Source organism: Fukomys damarensis, unplaced genomic scaffold (genome assembly GCF_012274545.1).
Source record: "Fukomys damarensis isolate Sample0158 unplaced genomic scaffold, DMR_v1.0_HiC HiC_scaffold_25, whole genome shotgun sequence".
Lineage (NCBI taxonomy): Eukaryota > Metazoa > Chordata > Mammalia > Rodentia > Bathyergidae > Fukomys > Fukomys damarensis.
Genome location: NW_022900937.1, coordinates 20,648,694 through 20,668,817, shown reverse-complemented (window position 1 = coordinate 20,668,817; position 20,124 = coordinate 20,648,694). Strand labels below are relative to the sequence as shown.

General features: G+C 53.5%; 1 long non-coding RNA gene across 2 annotated transcripts in view; it reads left to right on the top strand.

Annotated features, from left to right (window-relative positions):
* The first annotated feature begins 2,393 nt into the window (after positions 1-2,393).
* The window catches only part of LOC104864536, a 22,611-nt gene continuing 4,880 nt past the window's right edge, over positions 2,394-20,124 (top strand). The window contains exons 1-3 of one of the 2 annotated variants that reach the window (XR_002025440.1): positions 2,394-2,469; positions 2,959-3,141; positions 9,479-9,541. This is a non-coding gene — a long non-coding RNA (uncharacterized LOC104864536). Of the gene's footprint in view, positions 2,470-2,958; positions 3,142-9,478; positions 9,542-20,124 lie in introns of those variants that run through there. The other variant, XR_002025439.1, reaches the window with a different exon arrangement.

Below are 20,124 nucleotides of genomic sequence, written 5' to 3'. Positions count from 1 at the left end.
CTCTTTAATGGGATCCAAGGATGAGCCTAGATTTAAGTTCTCATTACCCAATTCCACCCACGGGTAACAGGTCTCGCTCATTCACCATGGGCAATTTCCTGCCCTATTACCTGTGAAACGCAGAGAGTGGCCTGGCCATTAGGGGAGCAAAGGAGCCCAGTCCTCTTTTTCTTAAAATCACAGTAAGGAGACCTTCCTGCAAGCCTCCAGGCCTTTGCAGCTCCAGCACCAGGCAGGAGGGTGGCTTAGCAGTGCCTGGCATTAGACAGTGCTCCCAGCAGAGGAGGCAGCACAAGACTCACTCCCCCATCCCCTGCAGGCTCTGGATAGGTGTTTCCCATCTGTCTGCCTCTCTGCCTCTGTCCCTCTCCCTCTTTTCCAGTACTAGAGATTGAACCCAGAGCCTTTGCACTGAGCTACATCCCCAGCCCTTTTAAAATTCTTATTTCTAGCCAGGTGAGGTGGTGTATGCCCCTAATCCCAGCACTTGGGAGGCTGAAACGGGAGTGCAAGGCCAGCCTTGGCTACATCATGAATTCAAGGCCAGTTTGAACTACATAGTGAGACTCTGTCTCACAAAAAGTAACAAACAAACAAACTAAAAAATTCTTCTTATTTTCAAATAGGATCTCGCTAAGTCATTAGGTTGCTCCAGCTAGGCTTGAACTAACAATCCTCCTGCCTCAGCCTCCCAGAGTGCTGCTGGGATTACATATATGTGCTACCACACCCCAGTCTTAATGGCAACCCTTCACACAGGAGCACAGTGTGGTCTGCTTTTCCGGAAACTCCTCAGCGATTGCCTTCCAGGTTTCTGAACACAATGGCAGCTGGATGATCTGTTCCCTGTCCCATAGAGAGCCTCGGGATGCTAGCAGAGGCTGGTCTCTGACTCCCCACTGCTTCTCTGTGTGCCCATCTCTCCACATGCTTTCCTTTCCTCCGAGACCAGGTTAGGGAGGCAGATACCATGACTGTATCGTTACCTACTGCCAGCCAATAAAAGATCCCAAAGCATTACAGCAAGCACTTGCTCAGTCTCTGTGGGCCACATGACTCGCAGTGTTGCGCGGAGGGAGGAGCAGGTGTGGCCCAGCATGGTGACATCTGCCTGAAGTACTATATCTCACTCATAGTTCTGGCCACAGTCTCTTGTTATAATGACAGCCAGGGCTGCAGGCCTCTAAGGGTTGGCTGGGCCCAAGAAGCTTTTCCAAGAGGGCTCTACGTTACTGAAAAGTCAGTGCTCACTGTTGGCAGGTGACCTCCACTCCCTGCCAAGTGGAACATGATCCCTAGGGAGACTCTGGTCATCCTTACAACATGGCGGCTGGCTTCCCTGCAATGGGTGGTCAAGAGAACAAGGAGAAAGCAATGCCATGGAAGCTACTCAAACTCTCCCACAAATCTTCAGTGACAAAGGTCAGTGTGACAGGTGGTTGCAGAAGGGTTTCAGTTTCAGCAGGCACTTGGGACCATCCTGGAATCTGGCTACTGCAACATCTAGTATATGCTTCCCAGGGTATGGGACATATCACTCATGGTAGATGCCCAGTAGGAGGGAAAATTATAGAGCACCTCCCTTGCTTATTTATTCCTTACAACAGACCTAGGGTAAGTTTTATTTTCCCAGGGAAGGGCAGATTCGGAAGAGAGCTTGCTCAAGACCTAGTACCACAGAGGTGGCTGTTCAGCATTAGAAGTCAAGGTTTTTCTCTTTCTAAAGATCCTACTCTCTCTCTCTCTCTCTCTCTCTCTCTCTCTCTCTCTGCTCTGCTCTGCTAAACCTCATCCCTGATTTATTAAAGCTTGACAGTTACCTAGGAATTCTACAATAGAGGTGAGGGGGGGAATGGAAGCCCCAGAATGACTTCATGCCAGGTTGGGAAGGGAGAGCCTCAACTCAGTGCTCCAGTCTTCCAGGTAAAGTGACATCCACTAAAGGGGCTGCCTCACTACACAGTGGCTCTAGGGCATCATCTTCCAGGTCTCTCATCTTAAGGAAGAGTTCTGAGGTCATGCACGGCACAATGGGCACCCTAACATAGGATGCTACTTTTCTCTTGAGTTTAGGACCAGAAAGATGGGATCGTATTAGGCAAGTGGAGACCGAAACACTCCCAAGTTCTCCAGCAGGGTGGGAGATGCTCCTATTAGAAGGATCTCATCTCATCTGGTGCAAAGGCCAGTGGTATGGGAGCCCAGGTGGTGGCTCCCAGCTACAGTGGCACCAGCAAGCACCAGCAACTGGCTTCTCTGCCTGTCTCCCAAGGCCTTCAGAACTGTGCAGTGACTGATATCCTGCCATTTGGATGGAGGAAGCCTTAGAGCCCAGTCTCCATCCCTGCCTAGGGAGCCAGCGGCCTGGGTGTGATGCTACTTCCGGTCTGACGCTACTTCCTGTATGACGTTACTTCCAGCATCATACTACTTCCCCTGTAACTTTGGGAGTGATTTGCCCTCTCAGAGGTGAGTAGGGACCTCAGCAGTGGCAGAGAGAGGTCTGGAGAAGGTTCAGGGCTGCCTCCCTAGTGCTCATGTGGGCCCGACCAGGAGCCCTTGGCTAAGATATTACAGTGGGAAAGCATCAGAGGCAAGGTAGGGAGATAGGGCGGTAACAAGGCTTCATGGTTCAGTGGTGGCTGGACCGGCTGGGGACCTCAGCCTTAGTTCTGACCCACCATAGTGACAGCTAATATGACCTTTATTTTATGCTGATCACCTACAAGTCTCCTTCGTGCCCTAGACTTTAATCCCATAACACACTGTGGACCACAATTAGTCCCTAATAGAACCCATGGGTAGGCACCTGCCCACTGACTGATAAGGAAGCTGAGATCCTTTTCTGTCAGCCCTCTTCCCTGAAGTGCCCCACTTTTCATCTCCTCCTGCAGTCCCCGTTTCCTGATTATTTTTTCTCTGTCACGCACATCTGCCCTCAATTTCTTATTTCCTTAGGATTTCATCCATCCGCCCAGTCTCAACACAGAGAGGATGGCTGTTGTGGTGTCTGTTCACGGTGATGCCCAGGCCAGCACTTGGATACCCTTGATGTGTTACCACTGGACCTTCTAAGCACTTGGGGGCAGATGTGGGGAGACTGAGGCCCGGGAAGACCACGCAGCACCCCACATTTGGACGGTAAGTGGTGTGTGTTCTGGGGTACCTCCTGCCTCTCCAGCAAGCTATCTCTGAGTTACCCTGGGGTGATGGAGAAAGGAAGAGGGGCCTTTCCCTGCTGGTCCTCAGCAGGCTGGGGTAGGACACTGCCACACCTCCCAGAATCCCTCTACTGTCTCTTCTTCATCCCACACCTACAAGATGATGCCCAGAACCAGTTCCAGAACCCCAGAGCTCTGCACCTTGGTCTATTCTCCCATTTCGTGGGTGTGTAATCCGAGGCCAAGGAGGAGAAGGGCTAGTATGTTTACTTCTAAAATAATACAGCATTTTGGAAAACCGGACACTTGCTTCTGCACCCACTACCTCAATTTCTCCAACATGCAGTTATTACTTAGCCCTTCTAGCTCTGCCTCCACCTTCCGTCCTGTCATGCTGTGACCCACCTATCCCCACTGCCATGTGAACATCATCCGACCTTGAACCCTCCATCTCTGGGTCTGACCCAGGGTTGGCCCTAACTCACCGTTTCCCCTATCTGTGCAGGCAGAGCGGGGAATGTGTGAGAGCATTTCCAAGGCCTACAGCTCTTCATGTGTCTGAGACGCTGGGTCCCTGGGTTTGCCTTGCAGGATGGGCCCCAGACCTCTGCTCCCTGGCCTAGGGGAGTATAGCTGTGCCTAACCTAGGGGCCATTCTTACCTTGCCAGAAGATGCTCTGCTAGCCAGGAGGAGGGGCTGCCCAGAGGAAGGGGCCTGGGCTGGCCTGCAGACACGAACTGCTCGGGGTTTGCTTCGTCTCTGGGATCTGGCAAGTCTTCTCTAAGGACCTGGGAGGAAATGGAATGGTTCTCCCAGCTGCCTTGGAGGAAGGAGGGGGAGGGTTTAGGGGGTCTGTGTACATCCTGACCCCAACAGCTAAGAGGTTGCAGGGCTCACTAATAGCAGCCTAACTCAGGGGACACTTCTTGCAACAGGCTGCTCATTGACCTTGCTGAGTACCTCCTGGGCCCACCCCAGAGCCCACCCTTCCCTGCCATCAGCATTTTCCCAGTGAGGTCACTGCTGCCTGGGAAATTAAGGAGCTTGTCCCCTAGGCAGCAGGGCAAGGCACAGAACCTAGGGTGGTTCCACTCCAAAGCCAAGCTGCAGCTCTCTGAGGTGTCACAGTCCAGTGGCTGACAGCCATGACTTCTGGCCACTCCTTCCCTGCATTTGGGGGAAATGCTTTGACTTTGGGGCACCTCAGCCCCAAGTTTACTGGAGCAAATTAATATGGCAGGCTGGTGAATCCTGCAGGTTGGCTGCATTCTCCGGGAATAGGACCCTGTGGGCACACTTGTGTGCCAGTACACACTCATATGTCCCTGTGTATGCTTCAACATCTATTGCACACACACACACATATGCACAGAGGCCCACATGCTGGACCTTCCTGGCTGTGTGTGTGTGCAAACAGATGCATGTGGTGAAATCACTCATCCCTGCTTTTGCTCACATGTACCAGGGGGCCACACATGTGCCTGCCCCTCCCTATCTCTGTCATACACACACACACACACACACACACACACACACACACACACACGTGCATGCACACGAGCTCAGCTCCAGGGCTTTAATCTTACACAAGTCTCTAGCTGTTCCTCCTGAAGGCCCATCCTGCAGTTGCTAGGAAATAGGAAGAAAGCTCCTCACCCCTCTCCTTTCCCCTCTGGAAGTGAATTCCCTTAACTCCCCAAGCATTTCAGTCTTTCTCCTTGGCTTTCTCTTCAGCTTGTTGGCTTGGGGATGGCGGGGCGGGGGACAAAGGCGAGGGGAAGGTGGGAGGGAGGCAGAGGCAGGAGCCCGTACTTGGGGCGGGCTCAGTGTCCTGGCCCCACACACTGGGCTTGGGCTTCTGCTCGGCCCAGCAGAGTCCTCGTTGGAAACAGCATCACTTGACTGTTGCTATTGATTATGGCAAGATTGTGTGTGGCTAAGAGCTCCTTGGAGCCAACTGGTATATTAAGCAATCATTTCTCTAGCAGATGACATAACTCCCCCGGCATCGGTTTGTCCTAATGGGCTTGGTATTACTCATGTGCTAATTGATTGGGCACGCAGGGAAGAAAAACTAAATTCACTTGTGAGGCGATTTTATGGCAGAGCTCATAACAGAGGTAATTTGCTGAAAATGTTCAGCCCCGCTCCAGTTATGTAAGATCGGCCTCTGCAGTTCCATCCCCTGCGCTGGCCTGGCTGGTGGAGCTGCTCCAGGTAGGACCTCCTCCAGGATGCCACCAACCACCCTTTCCTCCCCCAGCTGCCACGCTGTCGCTGTGCTCCTGGGAGTGCTGACAATTAGTGCCTTATGCACAACTTTCTCGCCTCAGGGGTGGCTTTCAAAATATCTCAGCTTCTCCTGGTGAAAAAAACGCCTCTGTCTAAGGGCAAAACAGTTATTTTCGGATCAGCCATCTAGTGTTACAAAGCTCTTGCTCAGAAAGGAAGAGGGGGAAGGCAGGGTTTTGTTTTGTTTTTTAATAGAATATTTTGCCTGGCAGAGGGAGGGATAGAGATAGAGATAGAAGAAGCTTGAGGGCCTTCCTGCTTCCCTCCCGTCCTCCGCCCATCTCCCTCCTGCCTCCCTCTCTCTTCCTCCCTCCTTCTGGAAGCCGCCAGCCTTACCAATGACTCTGGAACACTCTGGGCCTTTGCTTAGCCTTTGTACTCTGGCCCAGATGCACCATCCTGTGTCTCTGTGCCACTTTGGAGGGGCAGAATCAGGTCCTTCTAGTCCTGTCTGCCAGGATTTCAGGGTTGCCACGCCTGTCCCTCCAGATGTGTGCATACGGTGCACTGTGCAGGCTCTGGATGCTGTCACATCAGGCCTGGCATCTGTGCTGGAGGAGTCTCTTCCCAGAGGGCACTGGGCTGCCCTGGGCCATCTCTGGGCTCCCACAGCCCCCAAGTGTGCTGTAGGATGCTGGGAGAGACTCCTGTCCCTGAAGGTCTCGGGGATGAAGGGACAGGCTGACTGCCCTTCAGAGAGCCTAGGCTGGGCGGAGAAGGAAAGAGAAGCCCAGAGCTACGAGACGAAGGCCAAGGAGCTGGCTTGCCTCTGCTTCTTGGGAGCTGCAGCCTGACTGGTGGCCTTGTGTCCCCATTTGGGCCCTGGGAGCCTCAGGATGGGGATACAGGGGAACACAGCACACCACCGAATTTCAAGGAGACCCTGAGGGGAATGCGGGGGCTGGGGCAGGAGGCCCCTGACTGTATCTGTGCTCAGATTTCCCTGCCTCTCATTATGTTGTGATAATTAATAGGTCTGGAACATTGTAGGGAGTAGGCGAGATGTGAACAGGGACCAGAGTTCTGATTGCTTCACCTTGGCTGGGCAGAGAAGGCTTGTGAGATCTTGAGGAGGCCCCATTCCCAAAGGAACATTGCTCTGCTGGCCCGGTGTGCCTGCCATCTCACCGGTACAGACACGTGGCCCGGGCCTGGAGAGGCATACAGCATGGAGCTGTGCATGGCTTGGGAAGGTGACAAATGATGCAGGTCCCTAGTCAGCACTGGAGGACAGAAGACAGTCCCACACAGGGAAGGATGGGGAAGGGGTGGGGAAACCCCCAGACAGGGACCACCTTGCTATGTTACTGTCCTTTGACACCAGAAGTCCCTCTGTGCTGCGTCCTCATTGGGGAAATGAAGTTACAACTTCCTGGGGCATTGCGGCATTGGGAAGATTAACTTAAGGGCTTAGCCCAGATCCTGGCTGAAGAAAACACTCGCTGCAGAGAGGCCGTTAGCCTTCGGGAACCTTCTGTGTGCCCATTTCCTGGAAGAAGCTCTGGTGCAGTCAGTGCTTAATAAACACTTTGAGGAGTGTGTTACTATGAGTGTGCAAAGAGGCGCACACGTTCCTGGAGGGACTGTGTTCCACTGGAAGGCAGGGGATGGCCCGAGTGGGACCCGAGGTCTCCTCTGCCTGTAGGAGGCTGCCTCCCTGGCCTGAAGGGTGAAGCCCAGGGTTCCCAACTTGCCTAGGTTGGGGACTGGCAGATGAAAGCCTTCTGGGGGAAATTTCCCTCCTCTTCAGGCATCGGCTCACCCTGCTCACCCTCTCAGGGCTTCTGGCTTCAGGAGGACTTGTGACTGCTCATCAGGCCCTGCCTCCTGCTGTGGGCATCCAGGAGGGGCCACACCTCTGATTGGAACCTGACCTGGGCCTTAGAATGCCAGGGCAGCCTAAGGGGAGCCAGCCACCTGACCCTGGTGGCTGGCAGTGACCCTGAAGAAGACCAAGAGGGGCCCAGGTCACAGCCTCTGACCTACGAGGTGGTGCTAGGTAGGCCTTCTTAATCCTCTCTGATACTGGGATTTCAAGGCAGTGCCTGTCCCAGCCTCCTCTCAGCCTCTCATTCAAAGACAAGGTCTCGATCAGTAGAAAGGTTGAGGACACCAGCTTTCTGCCCCAAACAGCTAGGCCAATCTCCAGACGTGGCTGCCCTGGAAGTCTGCCTTGTGGGTGGGTGCCAGGCCTCCAATAGGGAGAGGCTGCTGGCCCTGAACTCCATGGGGCAGGGGCCCGGGGAGAACCCCATGAGCATGAGGCTGGAGGGAAGCCAAGCAGGGCATCCCGGAACAGGCCAGGACTTGGAGGCTCAGGTGGCGCCCAGTGGGTCTGGAACCCTGCCCAGCAGTGGGTGCTGCTGCTTGGACAGATTCCTTTCCTGCCCCCTGAGAACCTCCAAGGTGGCCCTTTCTCACCCTTTCTGCCAACCCGAGCCTCTGGTACGGAGTCCTCCTCCCCTGGATGGGCTCTGCCCTCCCGTCTTCCTCCACCTGAATGTCCCTCCTGCCAGCCCCCTGCAAGTGCCTCTCCCTCCCAGCACCAGGTGTAAGTGACACAAGGCTGCCATAAGCAGAGGGGGCCAGGACAGCTCCATCTCCAGATGGCTCAGGTCGTGCCATTTCCCTGGCCATCTCAAGGCCCTAAGGCTGGGCCTGAGGTAGAAATGCAGAGCAGGACAGCTGAGGTTGCAGCCTGACTTATGCCCTCAGGGCCCCATGAGGCACTCAGAGTGGCTTCAGGTGCTCCATGTTCCAGATGAGGCGGTGAAGGCTGCTCCAGGACCCCCTTACCCTGCCAAAATCGGGTCAAGAACCCAGACCTTTGACCTTGTGACAGGGAGCAGTAACAAGCAGATTGCTAAGCCTGGGACAGAGACAGCTCAGTGTCTTTGGGCTCAGGGTCAATTTACATGGGCCAGCTTGCTTTCTTGCCCTGTAAAGGGACTTATTTCTGGGCTTTTGTTGTTGCTTAATAAGCAACAAATAAAGGGAAAAGAAGAAAAATGATCCACTACCAGAGAATCCCTGTAGCATTATGAGTTTTTAAGTAATGCATTCATTCAGAAAGGTGGCTAAGAAGGTGCTGGAGTCTCCAGTCTGTCTTGCCTAGGTAACTCTACAACAGGTCTTTGTCTAGGAAAGATTACAGTAGCTGCCTGGTACAGCGGCACCTAAGTTCACAAACACCTTTGTTTGCAAACAATTTGATTCACAAACAGAAGCGTTTGGCAAATTTTATTTTTGTTTGCAAACTCTACATCGGGTGACAAACATGACCATGGCCATCTTTCCCACACAAACACAAGTGTGGCCAACTTCTCCAAAATCACAGAGCAAATTAAGCTCTTGGACCAAGGCACCACTGTGTTTTCACATGTGCGTGTCGCATGGCACTTGCTTAGACAGGGTCCACTGGTGCCCCACACTGTGCTGAGCATGGCATCCCTCAGGTGTCCACAGCTCCCAATATCCGTACCCTGATGGCGGAGCTACCTCTTCCTATCAGTGGCTGTGTGGATTCCACGTTGCCAGGTTCTGTATTTTATTTGACCGATTCATTGCTAAGAGGCCTTTGCCCAGCTTTCTTCTGTCAGATAAAGGCAGCAACACTCTCCTAATTCCTTTGGGCACTTTTTCTTTTCTTTTTCTTTTCTTTTTTTTTTTTGGCCTACTTGTGTGAGTCTGTAAGAGGTAAGTGTTAAAGCTTTGACTTTGAAGCCGTTGGTACTAGAAGATATTTATTGATCTGGTCCCTGCTGTATAATAATGTCAGTAGTAGCCACACACGCGGCACTGACGATGTGCTGGCCACTGTGTCTAGGTCTTTCCATGCGTAGCTCAGTTCATCATCAGAGCAACTAAGGAGTGGGTGCCAGCATTAGCTTCCTTTGACAGATGAAGAAACTGAGGCACAGAGAAGGAAAACAACTTTCCCATGGTCACAAAACTTAGTGCTGACTGCCACAGTTAAAGTACCACAGGCTGACAGCTTACACAAGGTTAACGTATTTTCTTACAGGTCCCCACGCCAACAGTTCAAGATCAAAGTGTCGGCAGAGTCGGTTTCTTCTGAGACCCTTCCCCTTGGCTGCTGTGTCCCTGTTCACATTCTTTTCCCTCTCTGTGGCTCAGTATCCTCGTGTGGTTTTCTTTGCTTTGTTTTTATTTTTCAAGACAAGGTCTCACTGTGTAGCCCAGGCTGGCCTCAAACTCATGGCTATCCTCCTGCCTCAGCCTCCTGAGTGCTGGGATTACAGTGTGCACCCATCCAACTATCCTCTGCCTATAAGGACACCTTGTAAGGTATTTTATGAAGGTCCATCTCAGGAGCTCATTTTACTTTCATTACCTCTTTAAAAGACTTACCTCCAAATGCGTTCACATTCTCAAGTACTGGAGGTTAAGACTTTAACATATAAATTGAAGGGGCACAGTTCTCCCATCCCTGCTAGGAAATGGCAGAACTAGGGTTCATACCCCGTCATCTGCCCCAGGGCCCCATTCTAGACTAGAGCGCCATTAAAGTAGCCTGACCAGAGCCAGGTAGGCTGAGCAACCCAGCACATGCGCCCAGTCCTGGGAGAGAGGCGATTTGGACACATGAGGCTGATGACACTGGCCATGAAATCCACAGGCCTGGGGGAAACTGGGGGTGGTTGGGCAGAAGCAGCTGACCCTACCAGAATGTGGGTAATAGGAGAACAAGAAACTAACTCAGTGACACTTGCGGACAGGGTGAAAGGGCAGCTGAGAGGGACAGCACAGGGTCAGAGACCCCGGCAGCTAACCAGGGGCATAATCTTGGTTATTTTTTTAATCAGTGAAATCTAATCATATTGTACAACTGACACTCAAAGAATATAATTCATCGTATATTCAGTTTTGCCACTACTAGCACAGTCAAGTTTAAAACATCTTCACAGCCCCAGAAGGAACTGCACATCCATTAACATACTCCTCATATCTTTCCTACACCACCCTCCTCTCAAGTCCTAGGCAACCACAAAGCTACTTCCTGTTTCCATGGATTATCTATTCAGGGTATTTGGTATAAATAAAATCATGTATTATTTGCTTTTCTGTGCCTAGTTTCTCTCACTTTCTATGTTTTCAAGGTTCATCTTCAATGTAGCATGCTATTCCTTTTCATTGCTGAGTACTATTCCATTCTTTGGACCCACAGCTATAACACATTTATGTATTCATTCTTCAGTTCATGGATACTTGCACTGTTTCTCCTTTTGGCTGCTGTGACTCATGCTGCTCTGGGCATTCTTGTACCCGTTTTTGTGTGGATGTTTGTTTTCAGCTCTCTTGGATACATGTACCTAGGGGTGGAATTGCTGGATAATACAGTAACTGTGGGCTTAACATCTGGGCATCGGCCAGACTGTTTTCCAAAAGGCCCAGATAATCTTGATCTCAGCCGCCAACATTCCTCCCAGTGGGCAAGATGGGAATTTAAGGCCGACGGAAGATATGAGTTTTGTTTGTGCATGATGTCAGGATTTCCAAGATCAGCCCTGCAAGTGAAATACTCTAACGGGTAGGATCATGCAATGAAATGGCTTCCTGTTAATTAAAGGAGGCAGGGGATGGATCAGACACTTGGAGGGCAGCTGTAAGGGTCTTCCTCTCCAGATGTTCCCATGAGGCCTCTACCACAGGATCCTTTGACCTGGTCCACTAAGGGTATGATGGGGGAAGGGTTCCCCAGGACCAAAAATATTTTCAGTGGCCCCAGGAATCATCTTGACCATTCCAGTCATAGCTAGACCAGGCTTAACATGTAGACTCCTGGGGAGAAAGAGCCATTCACACCAAGCAATGGCGGAAAACTAGGAGTGGCTTAGGGTGTAGGAGGTGGGAGAAAAAAGAGAAGGTTAGAGCAGGGGCAGGTGGACCCATCTCTGGGGCCATCCTCAGGTGGGTGGGGCTTCGAAGAAAGCCTTGTAGAACTGGACACAGCCTATAATCCCAACATTCTGAGAGTCTGACGCAGGAGGATCACAAGTTCAAGTCCAGTCTGGGCAACTTAGCAACTATGCAAGAGTCTGTCTCAAAAAAATAAAAACAAGGCTAGGGATGCAGCTCAGTGTGAAGGCCCTGGGTTCAATCCCCAGAACTGGAAAAAAAAATGAAACAAAAAATAAGAAAATCCTATAGGTAAACTGGGTTTGATCCCAGACAGCAAAGAGCCTATACCCAGGCAGAACAAGACCAGACCCAGAGGGGAGCTGGGAACTTGACATTGGACAAATCTGATGGGCAAGTCCAGTTCTGCCCCCGCCCAAGCTGTGCACACTGGGTGTGAACTCCTCTCCCTGAGCTTTAGGCCCTCGCCCTGGCGTAGACACCACTGTCTGTCCCACTGGCTTCCTTCCCTCCCTCCTCTCCTTAGTGAGGTCTCCTCTCTTCTCCCTCCCCTGTGCCCTCTGCCCTATCTGTCTCACCATCTCGGGTACTGGAACTTGCTGGGTCATTGGGTGTTAAGCCAAGTGTCTTAATCACTTTCTTTGTCTCTGAGACATAGTACCCAACACCCACAGCTCAAAGGAGCTCAGGTCTATTCTGGCTCTCTGTCGAGGTTTCAGTCCTTAGTCAGCTGGCTCCAAGGCAGGGCAGCATGGCAGAGGGCCCTGGCAGAGGAAAAGCTGCTCACCTCATGATGCCCAGGAAGCAGGGAGAGAAAAAGAAGGAGCCAGCGGGGAGCTAAACCCTCCCAGGCCACGCCCCCATGACCCTCCTCAGACCAAACCCCGCCTCCTAGCATCACGTAGAAACTCGTCAGTGGAAATCCACCAATGCGTGTCACCCCATGACCACATAACCACCCAGAAGCCCCACCCATGAGTACATGAGGCTTTGGAGGGACACCCAGGTATAAACCATAACACCAGGGAAACTGGGGGTTCCTCTAACGCATCTGTGTTCACTTTTCCTTCTGTGGAAAAGCCAGTGTCCTCTCCTTCCTGGCCTCTGCATGGGGCAGCACTGCTGGCGTCCTGAGGGGACAGCGTCCCTTCCCTACCTCCACAGCTGCCCTGTGGCAGGCAGAGGGCTGCTCTTCCCTCTTCCCTCTCCCATGGGCTTCACTAATGAATAATGAAAAAGCCCATAGACCCCGGCACTCTCCCTCCTGGTGCCTGGCCTCTGATATATTTGATCCTAGATGGCATAATTTTTCACTTAAATGTGAATGTATTTGTGAATTGATGGAAAATAGTTCTCGCTCTGGTGATATAATATAGGGCCGCCCCGTCCTGGCTGCTATTTTGATTGTGACTTAAATGGATGAGGCCATCAATAATTATTTTATTGAACAGGCACATAAAAAATGACGCAGGGCTAAAGTAATTTCCGCGACCCAGCCAGCTCATGCATTGCAGGCATCTCCCTTCACGGTGCCGGGCCTGCTGAGACAGGCTGCAGGGGCTGTTTCCTCATCCATTTGTCCCCTTCCCTTTTCCCCCACCCGGAGACTTGGGTTGTGGTGGCGGCAGGGACTCGGAGCCTCACTGTGCCACCCTGGACTCCCCAAAGCGTTGTATACATAGCTGATTCTCCACTCCAGGCAAAATGCACAGTATGATCAGATGGGGGAGGAGAGCAAGGCTCAGAGAGGTTAGGGGATGCATGGGGTCCCCACATGGTGGCTCCTAGGGTCCAGGTGTCAAGAGCCACCTCTGAGGCCCCCTCACTGCAGCTCTGCTCTCTGGGTATGATTTGGGGAGCAAGACTGTGCACCTCTCCAGGAACACAGCAGCCCCAAATGTGCCTCTTACAGGGGACAATCACAAGGGTAAAGGCTGCTGGAGGGACGTGTGGATCAGAACCCCCAGCTCTGCCCCCGTAAGTCTGGGACACATCATACCCTCTGTGTTGTGATTCCCAGTGTTCAGTGTCTCCCAGCCTGAGCCCATGGTTGGCGCCGACCAGGGTAGAGGAAGAAAGAACACCCACAGGCCCGTTCCAGAGACCAGCCCTTGTCTGGAGAAGTTTCCCAGACTCTGGCCCTTTGCATTCAACACCTGTACAAGGCTTTACTCAATATATCTCCTTAAATCAACTAGCATTTTAACTTAGTCCCATCCTACCCAATAAATCCATTTTTTTCCTAATATACGCCAAAAATAAAAGCATAACTAAAGCAAGAACAGCTGCATCCAGGTAACAAGGAGCATCATCTGGTAAACATCAGGGCCCTCTCTGCCTGGGGGAGGTTTACGTCTCCTCTAGGCAGAGACAGAGAGGAGTGGAGAGGAGACAACACACTGTCACCTCCATCCATGCTCTGTCAGCCTGACCTGGATCAGCAACCAGAGAGTCACAAGAGCAGCGGCCTGGCCGGTGGGCTTTGCTGGGCAGTGGAGAGCAAAGGAAGGCCTGGGATGGGACTGCCCCTGTCACCAGGGTCTGCAGGGACCCCTCAGCCCAGGAGCAGGCAGCTGGGGACCCTCTGCACACAGACCCCAGAGTCCACTTTTACCCTGTGGCTGTGACCTGCTTTCTTCTGAACCAAGGACCCCTGTTCCCCACATGCAAAGTGCGCTCTGCTTCCTCCAGATGCACCGTTCCCTGAGAGGAGCTGCTCCATCCTTCCTGTCCCACCTTCCTCCTCCCTTCCCTGGTGATCTGCGGACCCCTCCCAGGACAGTGATGCCCAGGCTGGGGCCACAAGGCTGAACTAACAGCTTCTAGGCTGCGGGGGAGGCCCTCCTGAGGCCATGTGGTCCCTCTAGCCAGACTCAGGTCCTGTGGGGCAGGTGGGCAGCACGGGATGGAGAGGCAGAGACTGCTTGCAAGAGGACATGTTTCCTTCTAAGGCTCTGGAATTGAATCTGAATGGGCTAAAATCCTACTTCTCGGAGCCAATTCTGAGCCTGGAGTAGAGTACACAGGTGTCTTCTAGAGCGCTGGTGGGGGACTTGGAGGGCTGGACTGGGCTTTCTCCAGGGGATTTGAACAGCATCTGTGTTGACTGTGTGTCCATTCTATGGGAAACATGGCTCCTGCTCCCCATCCTGTACCCTGTGTAAACTGGAGAAAGTGTCTCAGGGGCGGATGGCCCCAGTTCTGGGTGCTCATCTGGTCAGCAGGGCCTGGGGGGGTGTGTTGGCCCCATGAGTGCCTTGCTGGGCTCTGGTAGAAACAACTGGGCAGATGTACTCCTTGGGGCCTGTGCCGGAGTCTTGGGAAGGCTGGTGTCACCCAGGGGCCTCCCCAGTATCTCTGGGTAGTGTGGAACAGGGAGGTGGACAGTCACATCATGCCGGCCCCCTGTGCCACGTCTGTGGAGCCCACTCTGAGGGCTGCAGCTTTGAAGAAAGGGAAGCAATTGAGGGCCACAGTGGGGACAGGGGGACGAGTAGGGCCTGGCGGGGCCCACACCCCTTCCTGCACGCAGCAGGCGTCTGGGGCCCTGTGCCCAGCCGTGATGAATGGCACTCATTTAGCCAGTGCAGAAAGCACCTCTGTACAGATCTGCCAGGTTTTATTAACTGTTTCACTGTCACAGTTTCAAAATCAATCACAGTGTTGCTCTCCAGAGACTCAGTGAGGTTTGCAGCCCCCGCTAGGGTCTAAACACAACCCAGGCCAGTCCCAGTCTGCAGGAGGACCACAGGGGCAGCCGCATTTTTCCTCCCCCTGCCTCAACAGCGCTTTGTCCCCTGTCTCTGAACCACCTACCCAAACCAGAGCTAACTGCATAGGGTAGTAGATCCTCTGGCCAAACCCAAATCCAAACGTCTCTTGTGAGCCACTTACCAGACCAACATGCAAAGCAAAACAAACAGGGCGATGAAAACGGCCCTTAGCAAGCCGGTGCAAAGCGGAAAGGAGGCTGTGACTTCCAAAGCCATTAAACTAAAACAAACCAGGAACATCAAAGCCGTGGAGCCTGACAGGAGTCAATATTTCAATTGGTCAGGCTCCCTGGCTCTACCCAAGTGAAGCCCCAGGTGTGCGGAGCTGGCTTTCGGGGCTCCAGGGAAAACAAGGGCCTCTGTGTTGAATGGCAGTCCCGGGGAGCCCCGTCCTGTGTGAGGGGAGACTGTGGGTCGGCTCAGCCAAGCACGGCTCATCGTGGGATGTGCATCTCAAAGCGCAGTGTGCAGACGGAGCCCGGCCAGCAGCCAGGGCTCCCCTCCACCCCCAGAAGGGCCTAGCCCCGGCGGAGGCGGAGGGATAGAGGAAGGGCCGCTCCTGAGGTGAGCAGGCCCTGTGGACCAGGAGGGTGCAGCCCTGCCCAGGAGCAGCCAGGAAAAATAAATGAACAGTCTCCAGGCTAGTGAGCGGGCAAGAGGCTCAGGACAAAAATCTATGATTTCTAAGGCTTTGCGCCCAGCGGGGCCACCGAACTCAGGGGTCCCCTTTCCCTGGCCCCTGAGCCTTGCCCTTATGCGACCTCATGGCTAAAAGCCGCGTCTCCGTTGGCCCAGGTACCTGTGCTCACCCTTGTATGGTGTGGCGTCCCTCCCTTCGTCCTCTTTCCCCGCTCCCTCGCTTCCCTTTCCCTGCCTCTCTCCTACCTTTCTTCCCTCCTTCTCACTTTCCCTTCTGCCTTCGGATTCCTCCCCTACTGTCTGAATCCGCCTGCTCCTTGTGGGAGCCGCGGAGGATCCCCACTGTGGAAAGGAGCGCAGCTCCGCCGCGTGGATGAACCTAGAAAACCTTGTGCTGAGGGAAAGAAGCCAGACACCCAAGGTCGCGTGTCGCACTGTCTTCCATCGGATCCCCACCAGGCAGATGCAGAGACGGGGGCAGACCTGCGGTTTCAGGGGGCAGCAGGACAGGGACGCAGACTGCCTGATGGCTGTGAAGTTTCCTTGTGGCGTTGGAGCCACTCCACCTGGATGGAGGTGGCCTTTGCACAGCCCTGTGAACGCGCTCTGTGCTCCGGATGGTGCTGTTCAAAGTGCTTGTTCTTACGTGATGTGAATTTTACCCCAGTTAAACACAGTCAGAAGGTGCAGGGCTGGGGCCCGAGCCCGAGATGTCCTCTCACTGTCGGCACAGGAGTCAGGAGCACAGTATGCAGGGCCTCAGGCCCTGTCCCTAGGAGATAGTGTGGGAGGCTTTCCCTGGCCTCGTGGAGACGCACTACGACTTAACTCAGTGGCCCTGACCCTGAACAAAGGGATGGACGAGAGGACAAAGGTACTGGGAGGAAAGGAAAGGGTGAGAAGGGCCCAGGGATGGGAGCAGAAGGATGAGGGAGCCTGCGATGGTCAGCTTTGCCCCGTGGGGCCCTCGATGAAGTGACACCCAGCCTTGGTATCCTCAGGCTGGGATATGGTGAGGTGTTGCTCTCCTGGCTCTGTAGGTGGAGGAGCTGCTCAGCTCAGCAAGGGGGCCAGCTGCCCAGGGCCGCTTCAGTGAGTGTTTATCTGGCTCCCCAGCCCCACAAACCGGGCCACCGATGGAAGCCGTAGGAGGCGCTGGGAATGGTTCCGACCAGGGCCCCCCTTCCTGCCTGGCCCATGCCCTCTGTGAGGCTCCAGCCCTCTTCTGCCCTGATGACAGAACCTTCCCACTGCATATGGCCTGACCTGCCTGCAGCCCAGAGCCAGGCTCCCCTGTCTGTCCCTGAGAGTCCAGGCACAGGGAGGGCACAGGAGGAGTTGTGTCAGAGGGCTGGACCAGAGCACACAGCAGCTTCCCACCCACACTGACCCTGCACTCATGACTGGGACAGTGGGCCTCTGTCCTTTCGGGACTGCTGGGTGACTTCACCCAGCATCCTTTCCACAAAGCTGGGCCAGAGCTTGCTTCGTGCTGGGCTCTGTGCTGGGCACTGGGGATGCAGCACTGAGCTCCCCAGTAGGAGAGATGGAATAAAAGAACAAAGTAAATCATGCAAGTACCGAAGAGACACGGAGGCAGAGAGGAGGAGAGTGCATAAATGGGACAGGGAGAGAGCAGTCTTGACGGGCTGAGGAGGAAGTGGACTTATGCAAAGACGCAAGTGAGACCCAAAGAACAGCAGGGGTGTGGTCTGGGGGAGCCCCAGGACTTGGCTCCAGAGGAGGCCTGGGTAGCAGGAGGGCAGAGGCAGGGGCACAGTGGGTGGAGGAGGGAAGGGGGTGTGGCTTTGACAGCCCCCCCCCAGGTGGGTTGAACCGAGGAAGGTGGTGGCTGGCTGTGCCCGAAGCTAGAGGAGATCAAGGGGGTGAGACGGGTTTTCTTTCCCAGGCTTTGCTCTGGCCCTCTGAGCCCCAGAGGGTTTGCAGTACAAAGCTGTGGGAGAGGTGAGGTGTGGGGGTGACCAGAACACAGTCCCCACGCTGCCTGGCTTGCTGGGTTGGCAGCCCCGCCCTGCTGCCTACTCACCGTGTGACCTTGAGCAAGTTGCTTCACCTCTAGGGGTTCTCAGCTGTGAGCGTGGGGAAACAATCGCCTCTCCCGCCAAAGGCGGCTGTGAGGATTGTGTCAAAGCTGTGATCACACACGGTGAGCGCAGTGAATGTTAGCTCTTGCTGTCCCCATAGGACTGTCTCCCAGGGGACAGAAGGGAAGGGAGCTCGGGCACCAGCAGCCTGGCCCTCTTGCCCTCTCTGAGCCTCAGTAACCTCACCTATAGAAAAGGCTCCTTTCTAGCTCTAACACGTGGATACCCGAAGCTCCCCCAAACTCCAGGCAAGAAAGCAGAAGATTAAGTTCCTATCATGGGCCAGAGGCGGGGGAACCAGTTAGACTGCTTGTCTTTCTAATCTCTCAGGGAGTGTGTCTGTGTCTGTCCCTTTCCGAGGTAAGGACCACTGTTCTCATCTTTTTCTTTAGATTGCTAGTATTATTTCTTTTCCCTTGTTGGATAAATATATTGGGAGATCAATTTCCATTTTATTTTCCTTTTATAAAAATTTTGTTTTACTTTGAATGTAGATTTTCCTGTGCTCCTTCTTAAAGTGTTCAAGTGTTCTTTCGAATGGGCTTTAGGATTTGAAAGCAAGGTGGGTGGAAATGAAAGCCAGGTCCTCACCTAAGACTAAGGCTTCTGTCCTTGGTCCAAGGCTGCTGGGAGTTGCATGGAGATTTCCAGAGCTGCCCCTCTACTACGATTAGAAATGATGAAGCTGAGGTAGTCACTCCCTTTCCTCCATTTAATTCTAAATAGTACCTTACAGTTATTCCTGCTTCCATTGCTCTAAGAGGGGTAGAAAATAAAACAACAGAAACCCAGGAGGTCTCAGATGCTCTGAGCAGGAGCACATGTGTGTTGGCTGTCCTAGCCTGAACTTCCGGTCACCTTCACCCTCCTCTCTTCTCGTTATAGGTTCGTAAATAAGCACTACATATCATAAATTAAGACTGCGTCGTATTTAAGATCAGAGTGAATTCTGAAATGCGTGTGCAGGTTGAGAGTCCCTAAGATGACTCAGTACCCCATCAGTCTCCTGTCATTCATGCCATGCCTAGGGATTTGCGGGGAGGCACCTAAATAGAGGTGCCTGGCCTTTAAATTCCAAAAGCGTGATTTATCTGTGGTTTTTGTATGCTCTGCTACTACTGTTACTTTTGTGCACTTTGACCTGTGCAGTGCTTTTCTGTCACCCCAGCACCTTTTTCTGTCTGAGCCTTATCTTGAGGTGACCTGGACTTGCCCGGAGCACCACCTCCCATGATCTTCAGTAATCGTAGCTGCTTGCTGCTTACTACTGGGTGTGCTCACGGCAGTCCTTTCTCATCGTACGCCAGAGCCTGGACTGCTGTTGGCCTGTTCTACTGCAGCACTGGGGACACCAGTGCACCCCTCGGCCAGCCCTAGTGAAGCTACAGGAACACTGACAAGAAGCCGTGATGTCACATGATAAACAGGTGAAAGCGGGCAGGCGATAGGGACAAAGGTCACAGGAGGGCCAGGAAGGAGGTGAGAGGGACCAGCACACACCTTGCTTAGCCCTCCAGCCATCTCACTGACTTGTTTCCAGGAGGCTGAGCCCTTAGAGGAGAAAAGACAGAACCACAAACAGAAGATGGCCCCCAGGGCTCACAGATCACTTCGCATTTTCATAACTCATTGACCCAGCCCGGCCAAAGTGGATTCCCGACCAGAGGCAGAGTGGCCAGTGACCTGCCTTCAAGGTTTCCGCATGGCCCTGGGCGTGTCAGTGCCTCAGCTCCGAGGACACAGGTGCAGAATCGGGTGCCCCACAAAGTGTCCCAGCGTCCAGCTGGGCGAGGCCTCAGAGGTTACCCTCCCTCTCCTACAGGAGGGACAGAGTTGATCAAAGTCACATATTCGTTGTGGCCTGAGGTCTTCATGCCCCCACCCCGTGGTGTGCTGACTACTTAGGGTTCCTATGACCCATGACCCCGGCAGCCCTGGGGCAGTGGTTGATTTCCCCTAGGACACAGTGTCGTGGAGAGGAGCGTACACTATGCATTGCAGGTTCAGACCAGTGTACAGGACGTGGGCAGAGACTTGGGGAAGGGTCTCTGATGGCCATGAGGTCAGTAGAACAGGACCAGATCCTGGCTACCTAGGAATCTCGGCTACTCAGTGGGGACGGAGCCAGGGCCCCAGGGCCTGAGGAGACTGGTTCTTTGCCTGTGTTCGTGCTCCAGGCCACTTCACAGGATTGCTGGGTGTCACCGATTTAAAAGGAAGTTGTAAGACTGCAGAGAGGAGAATGGCTGAGCTGGGAAGGGGCGGGGGGGGGG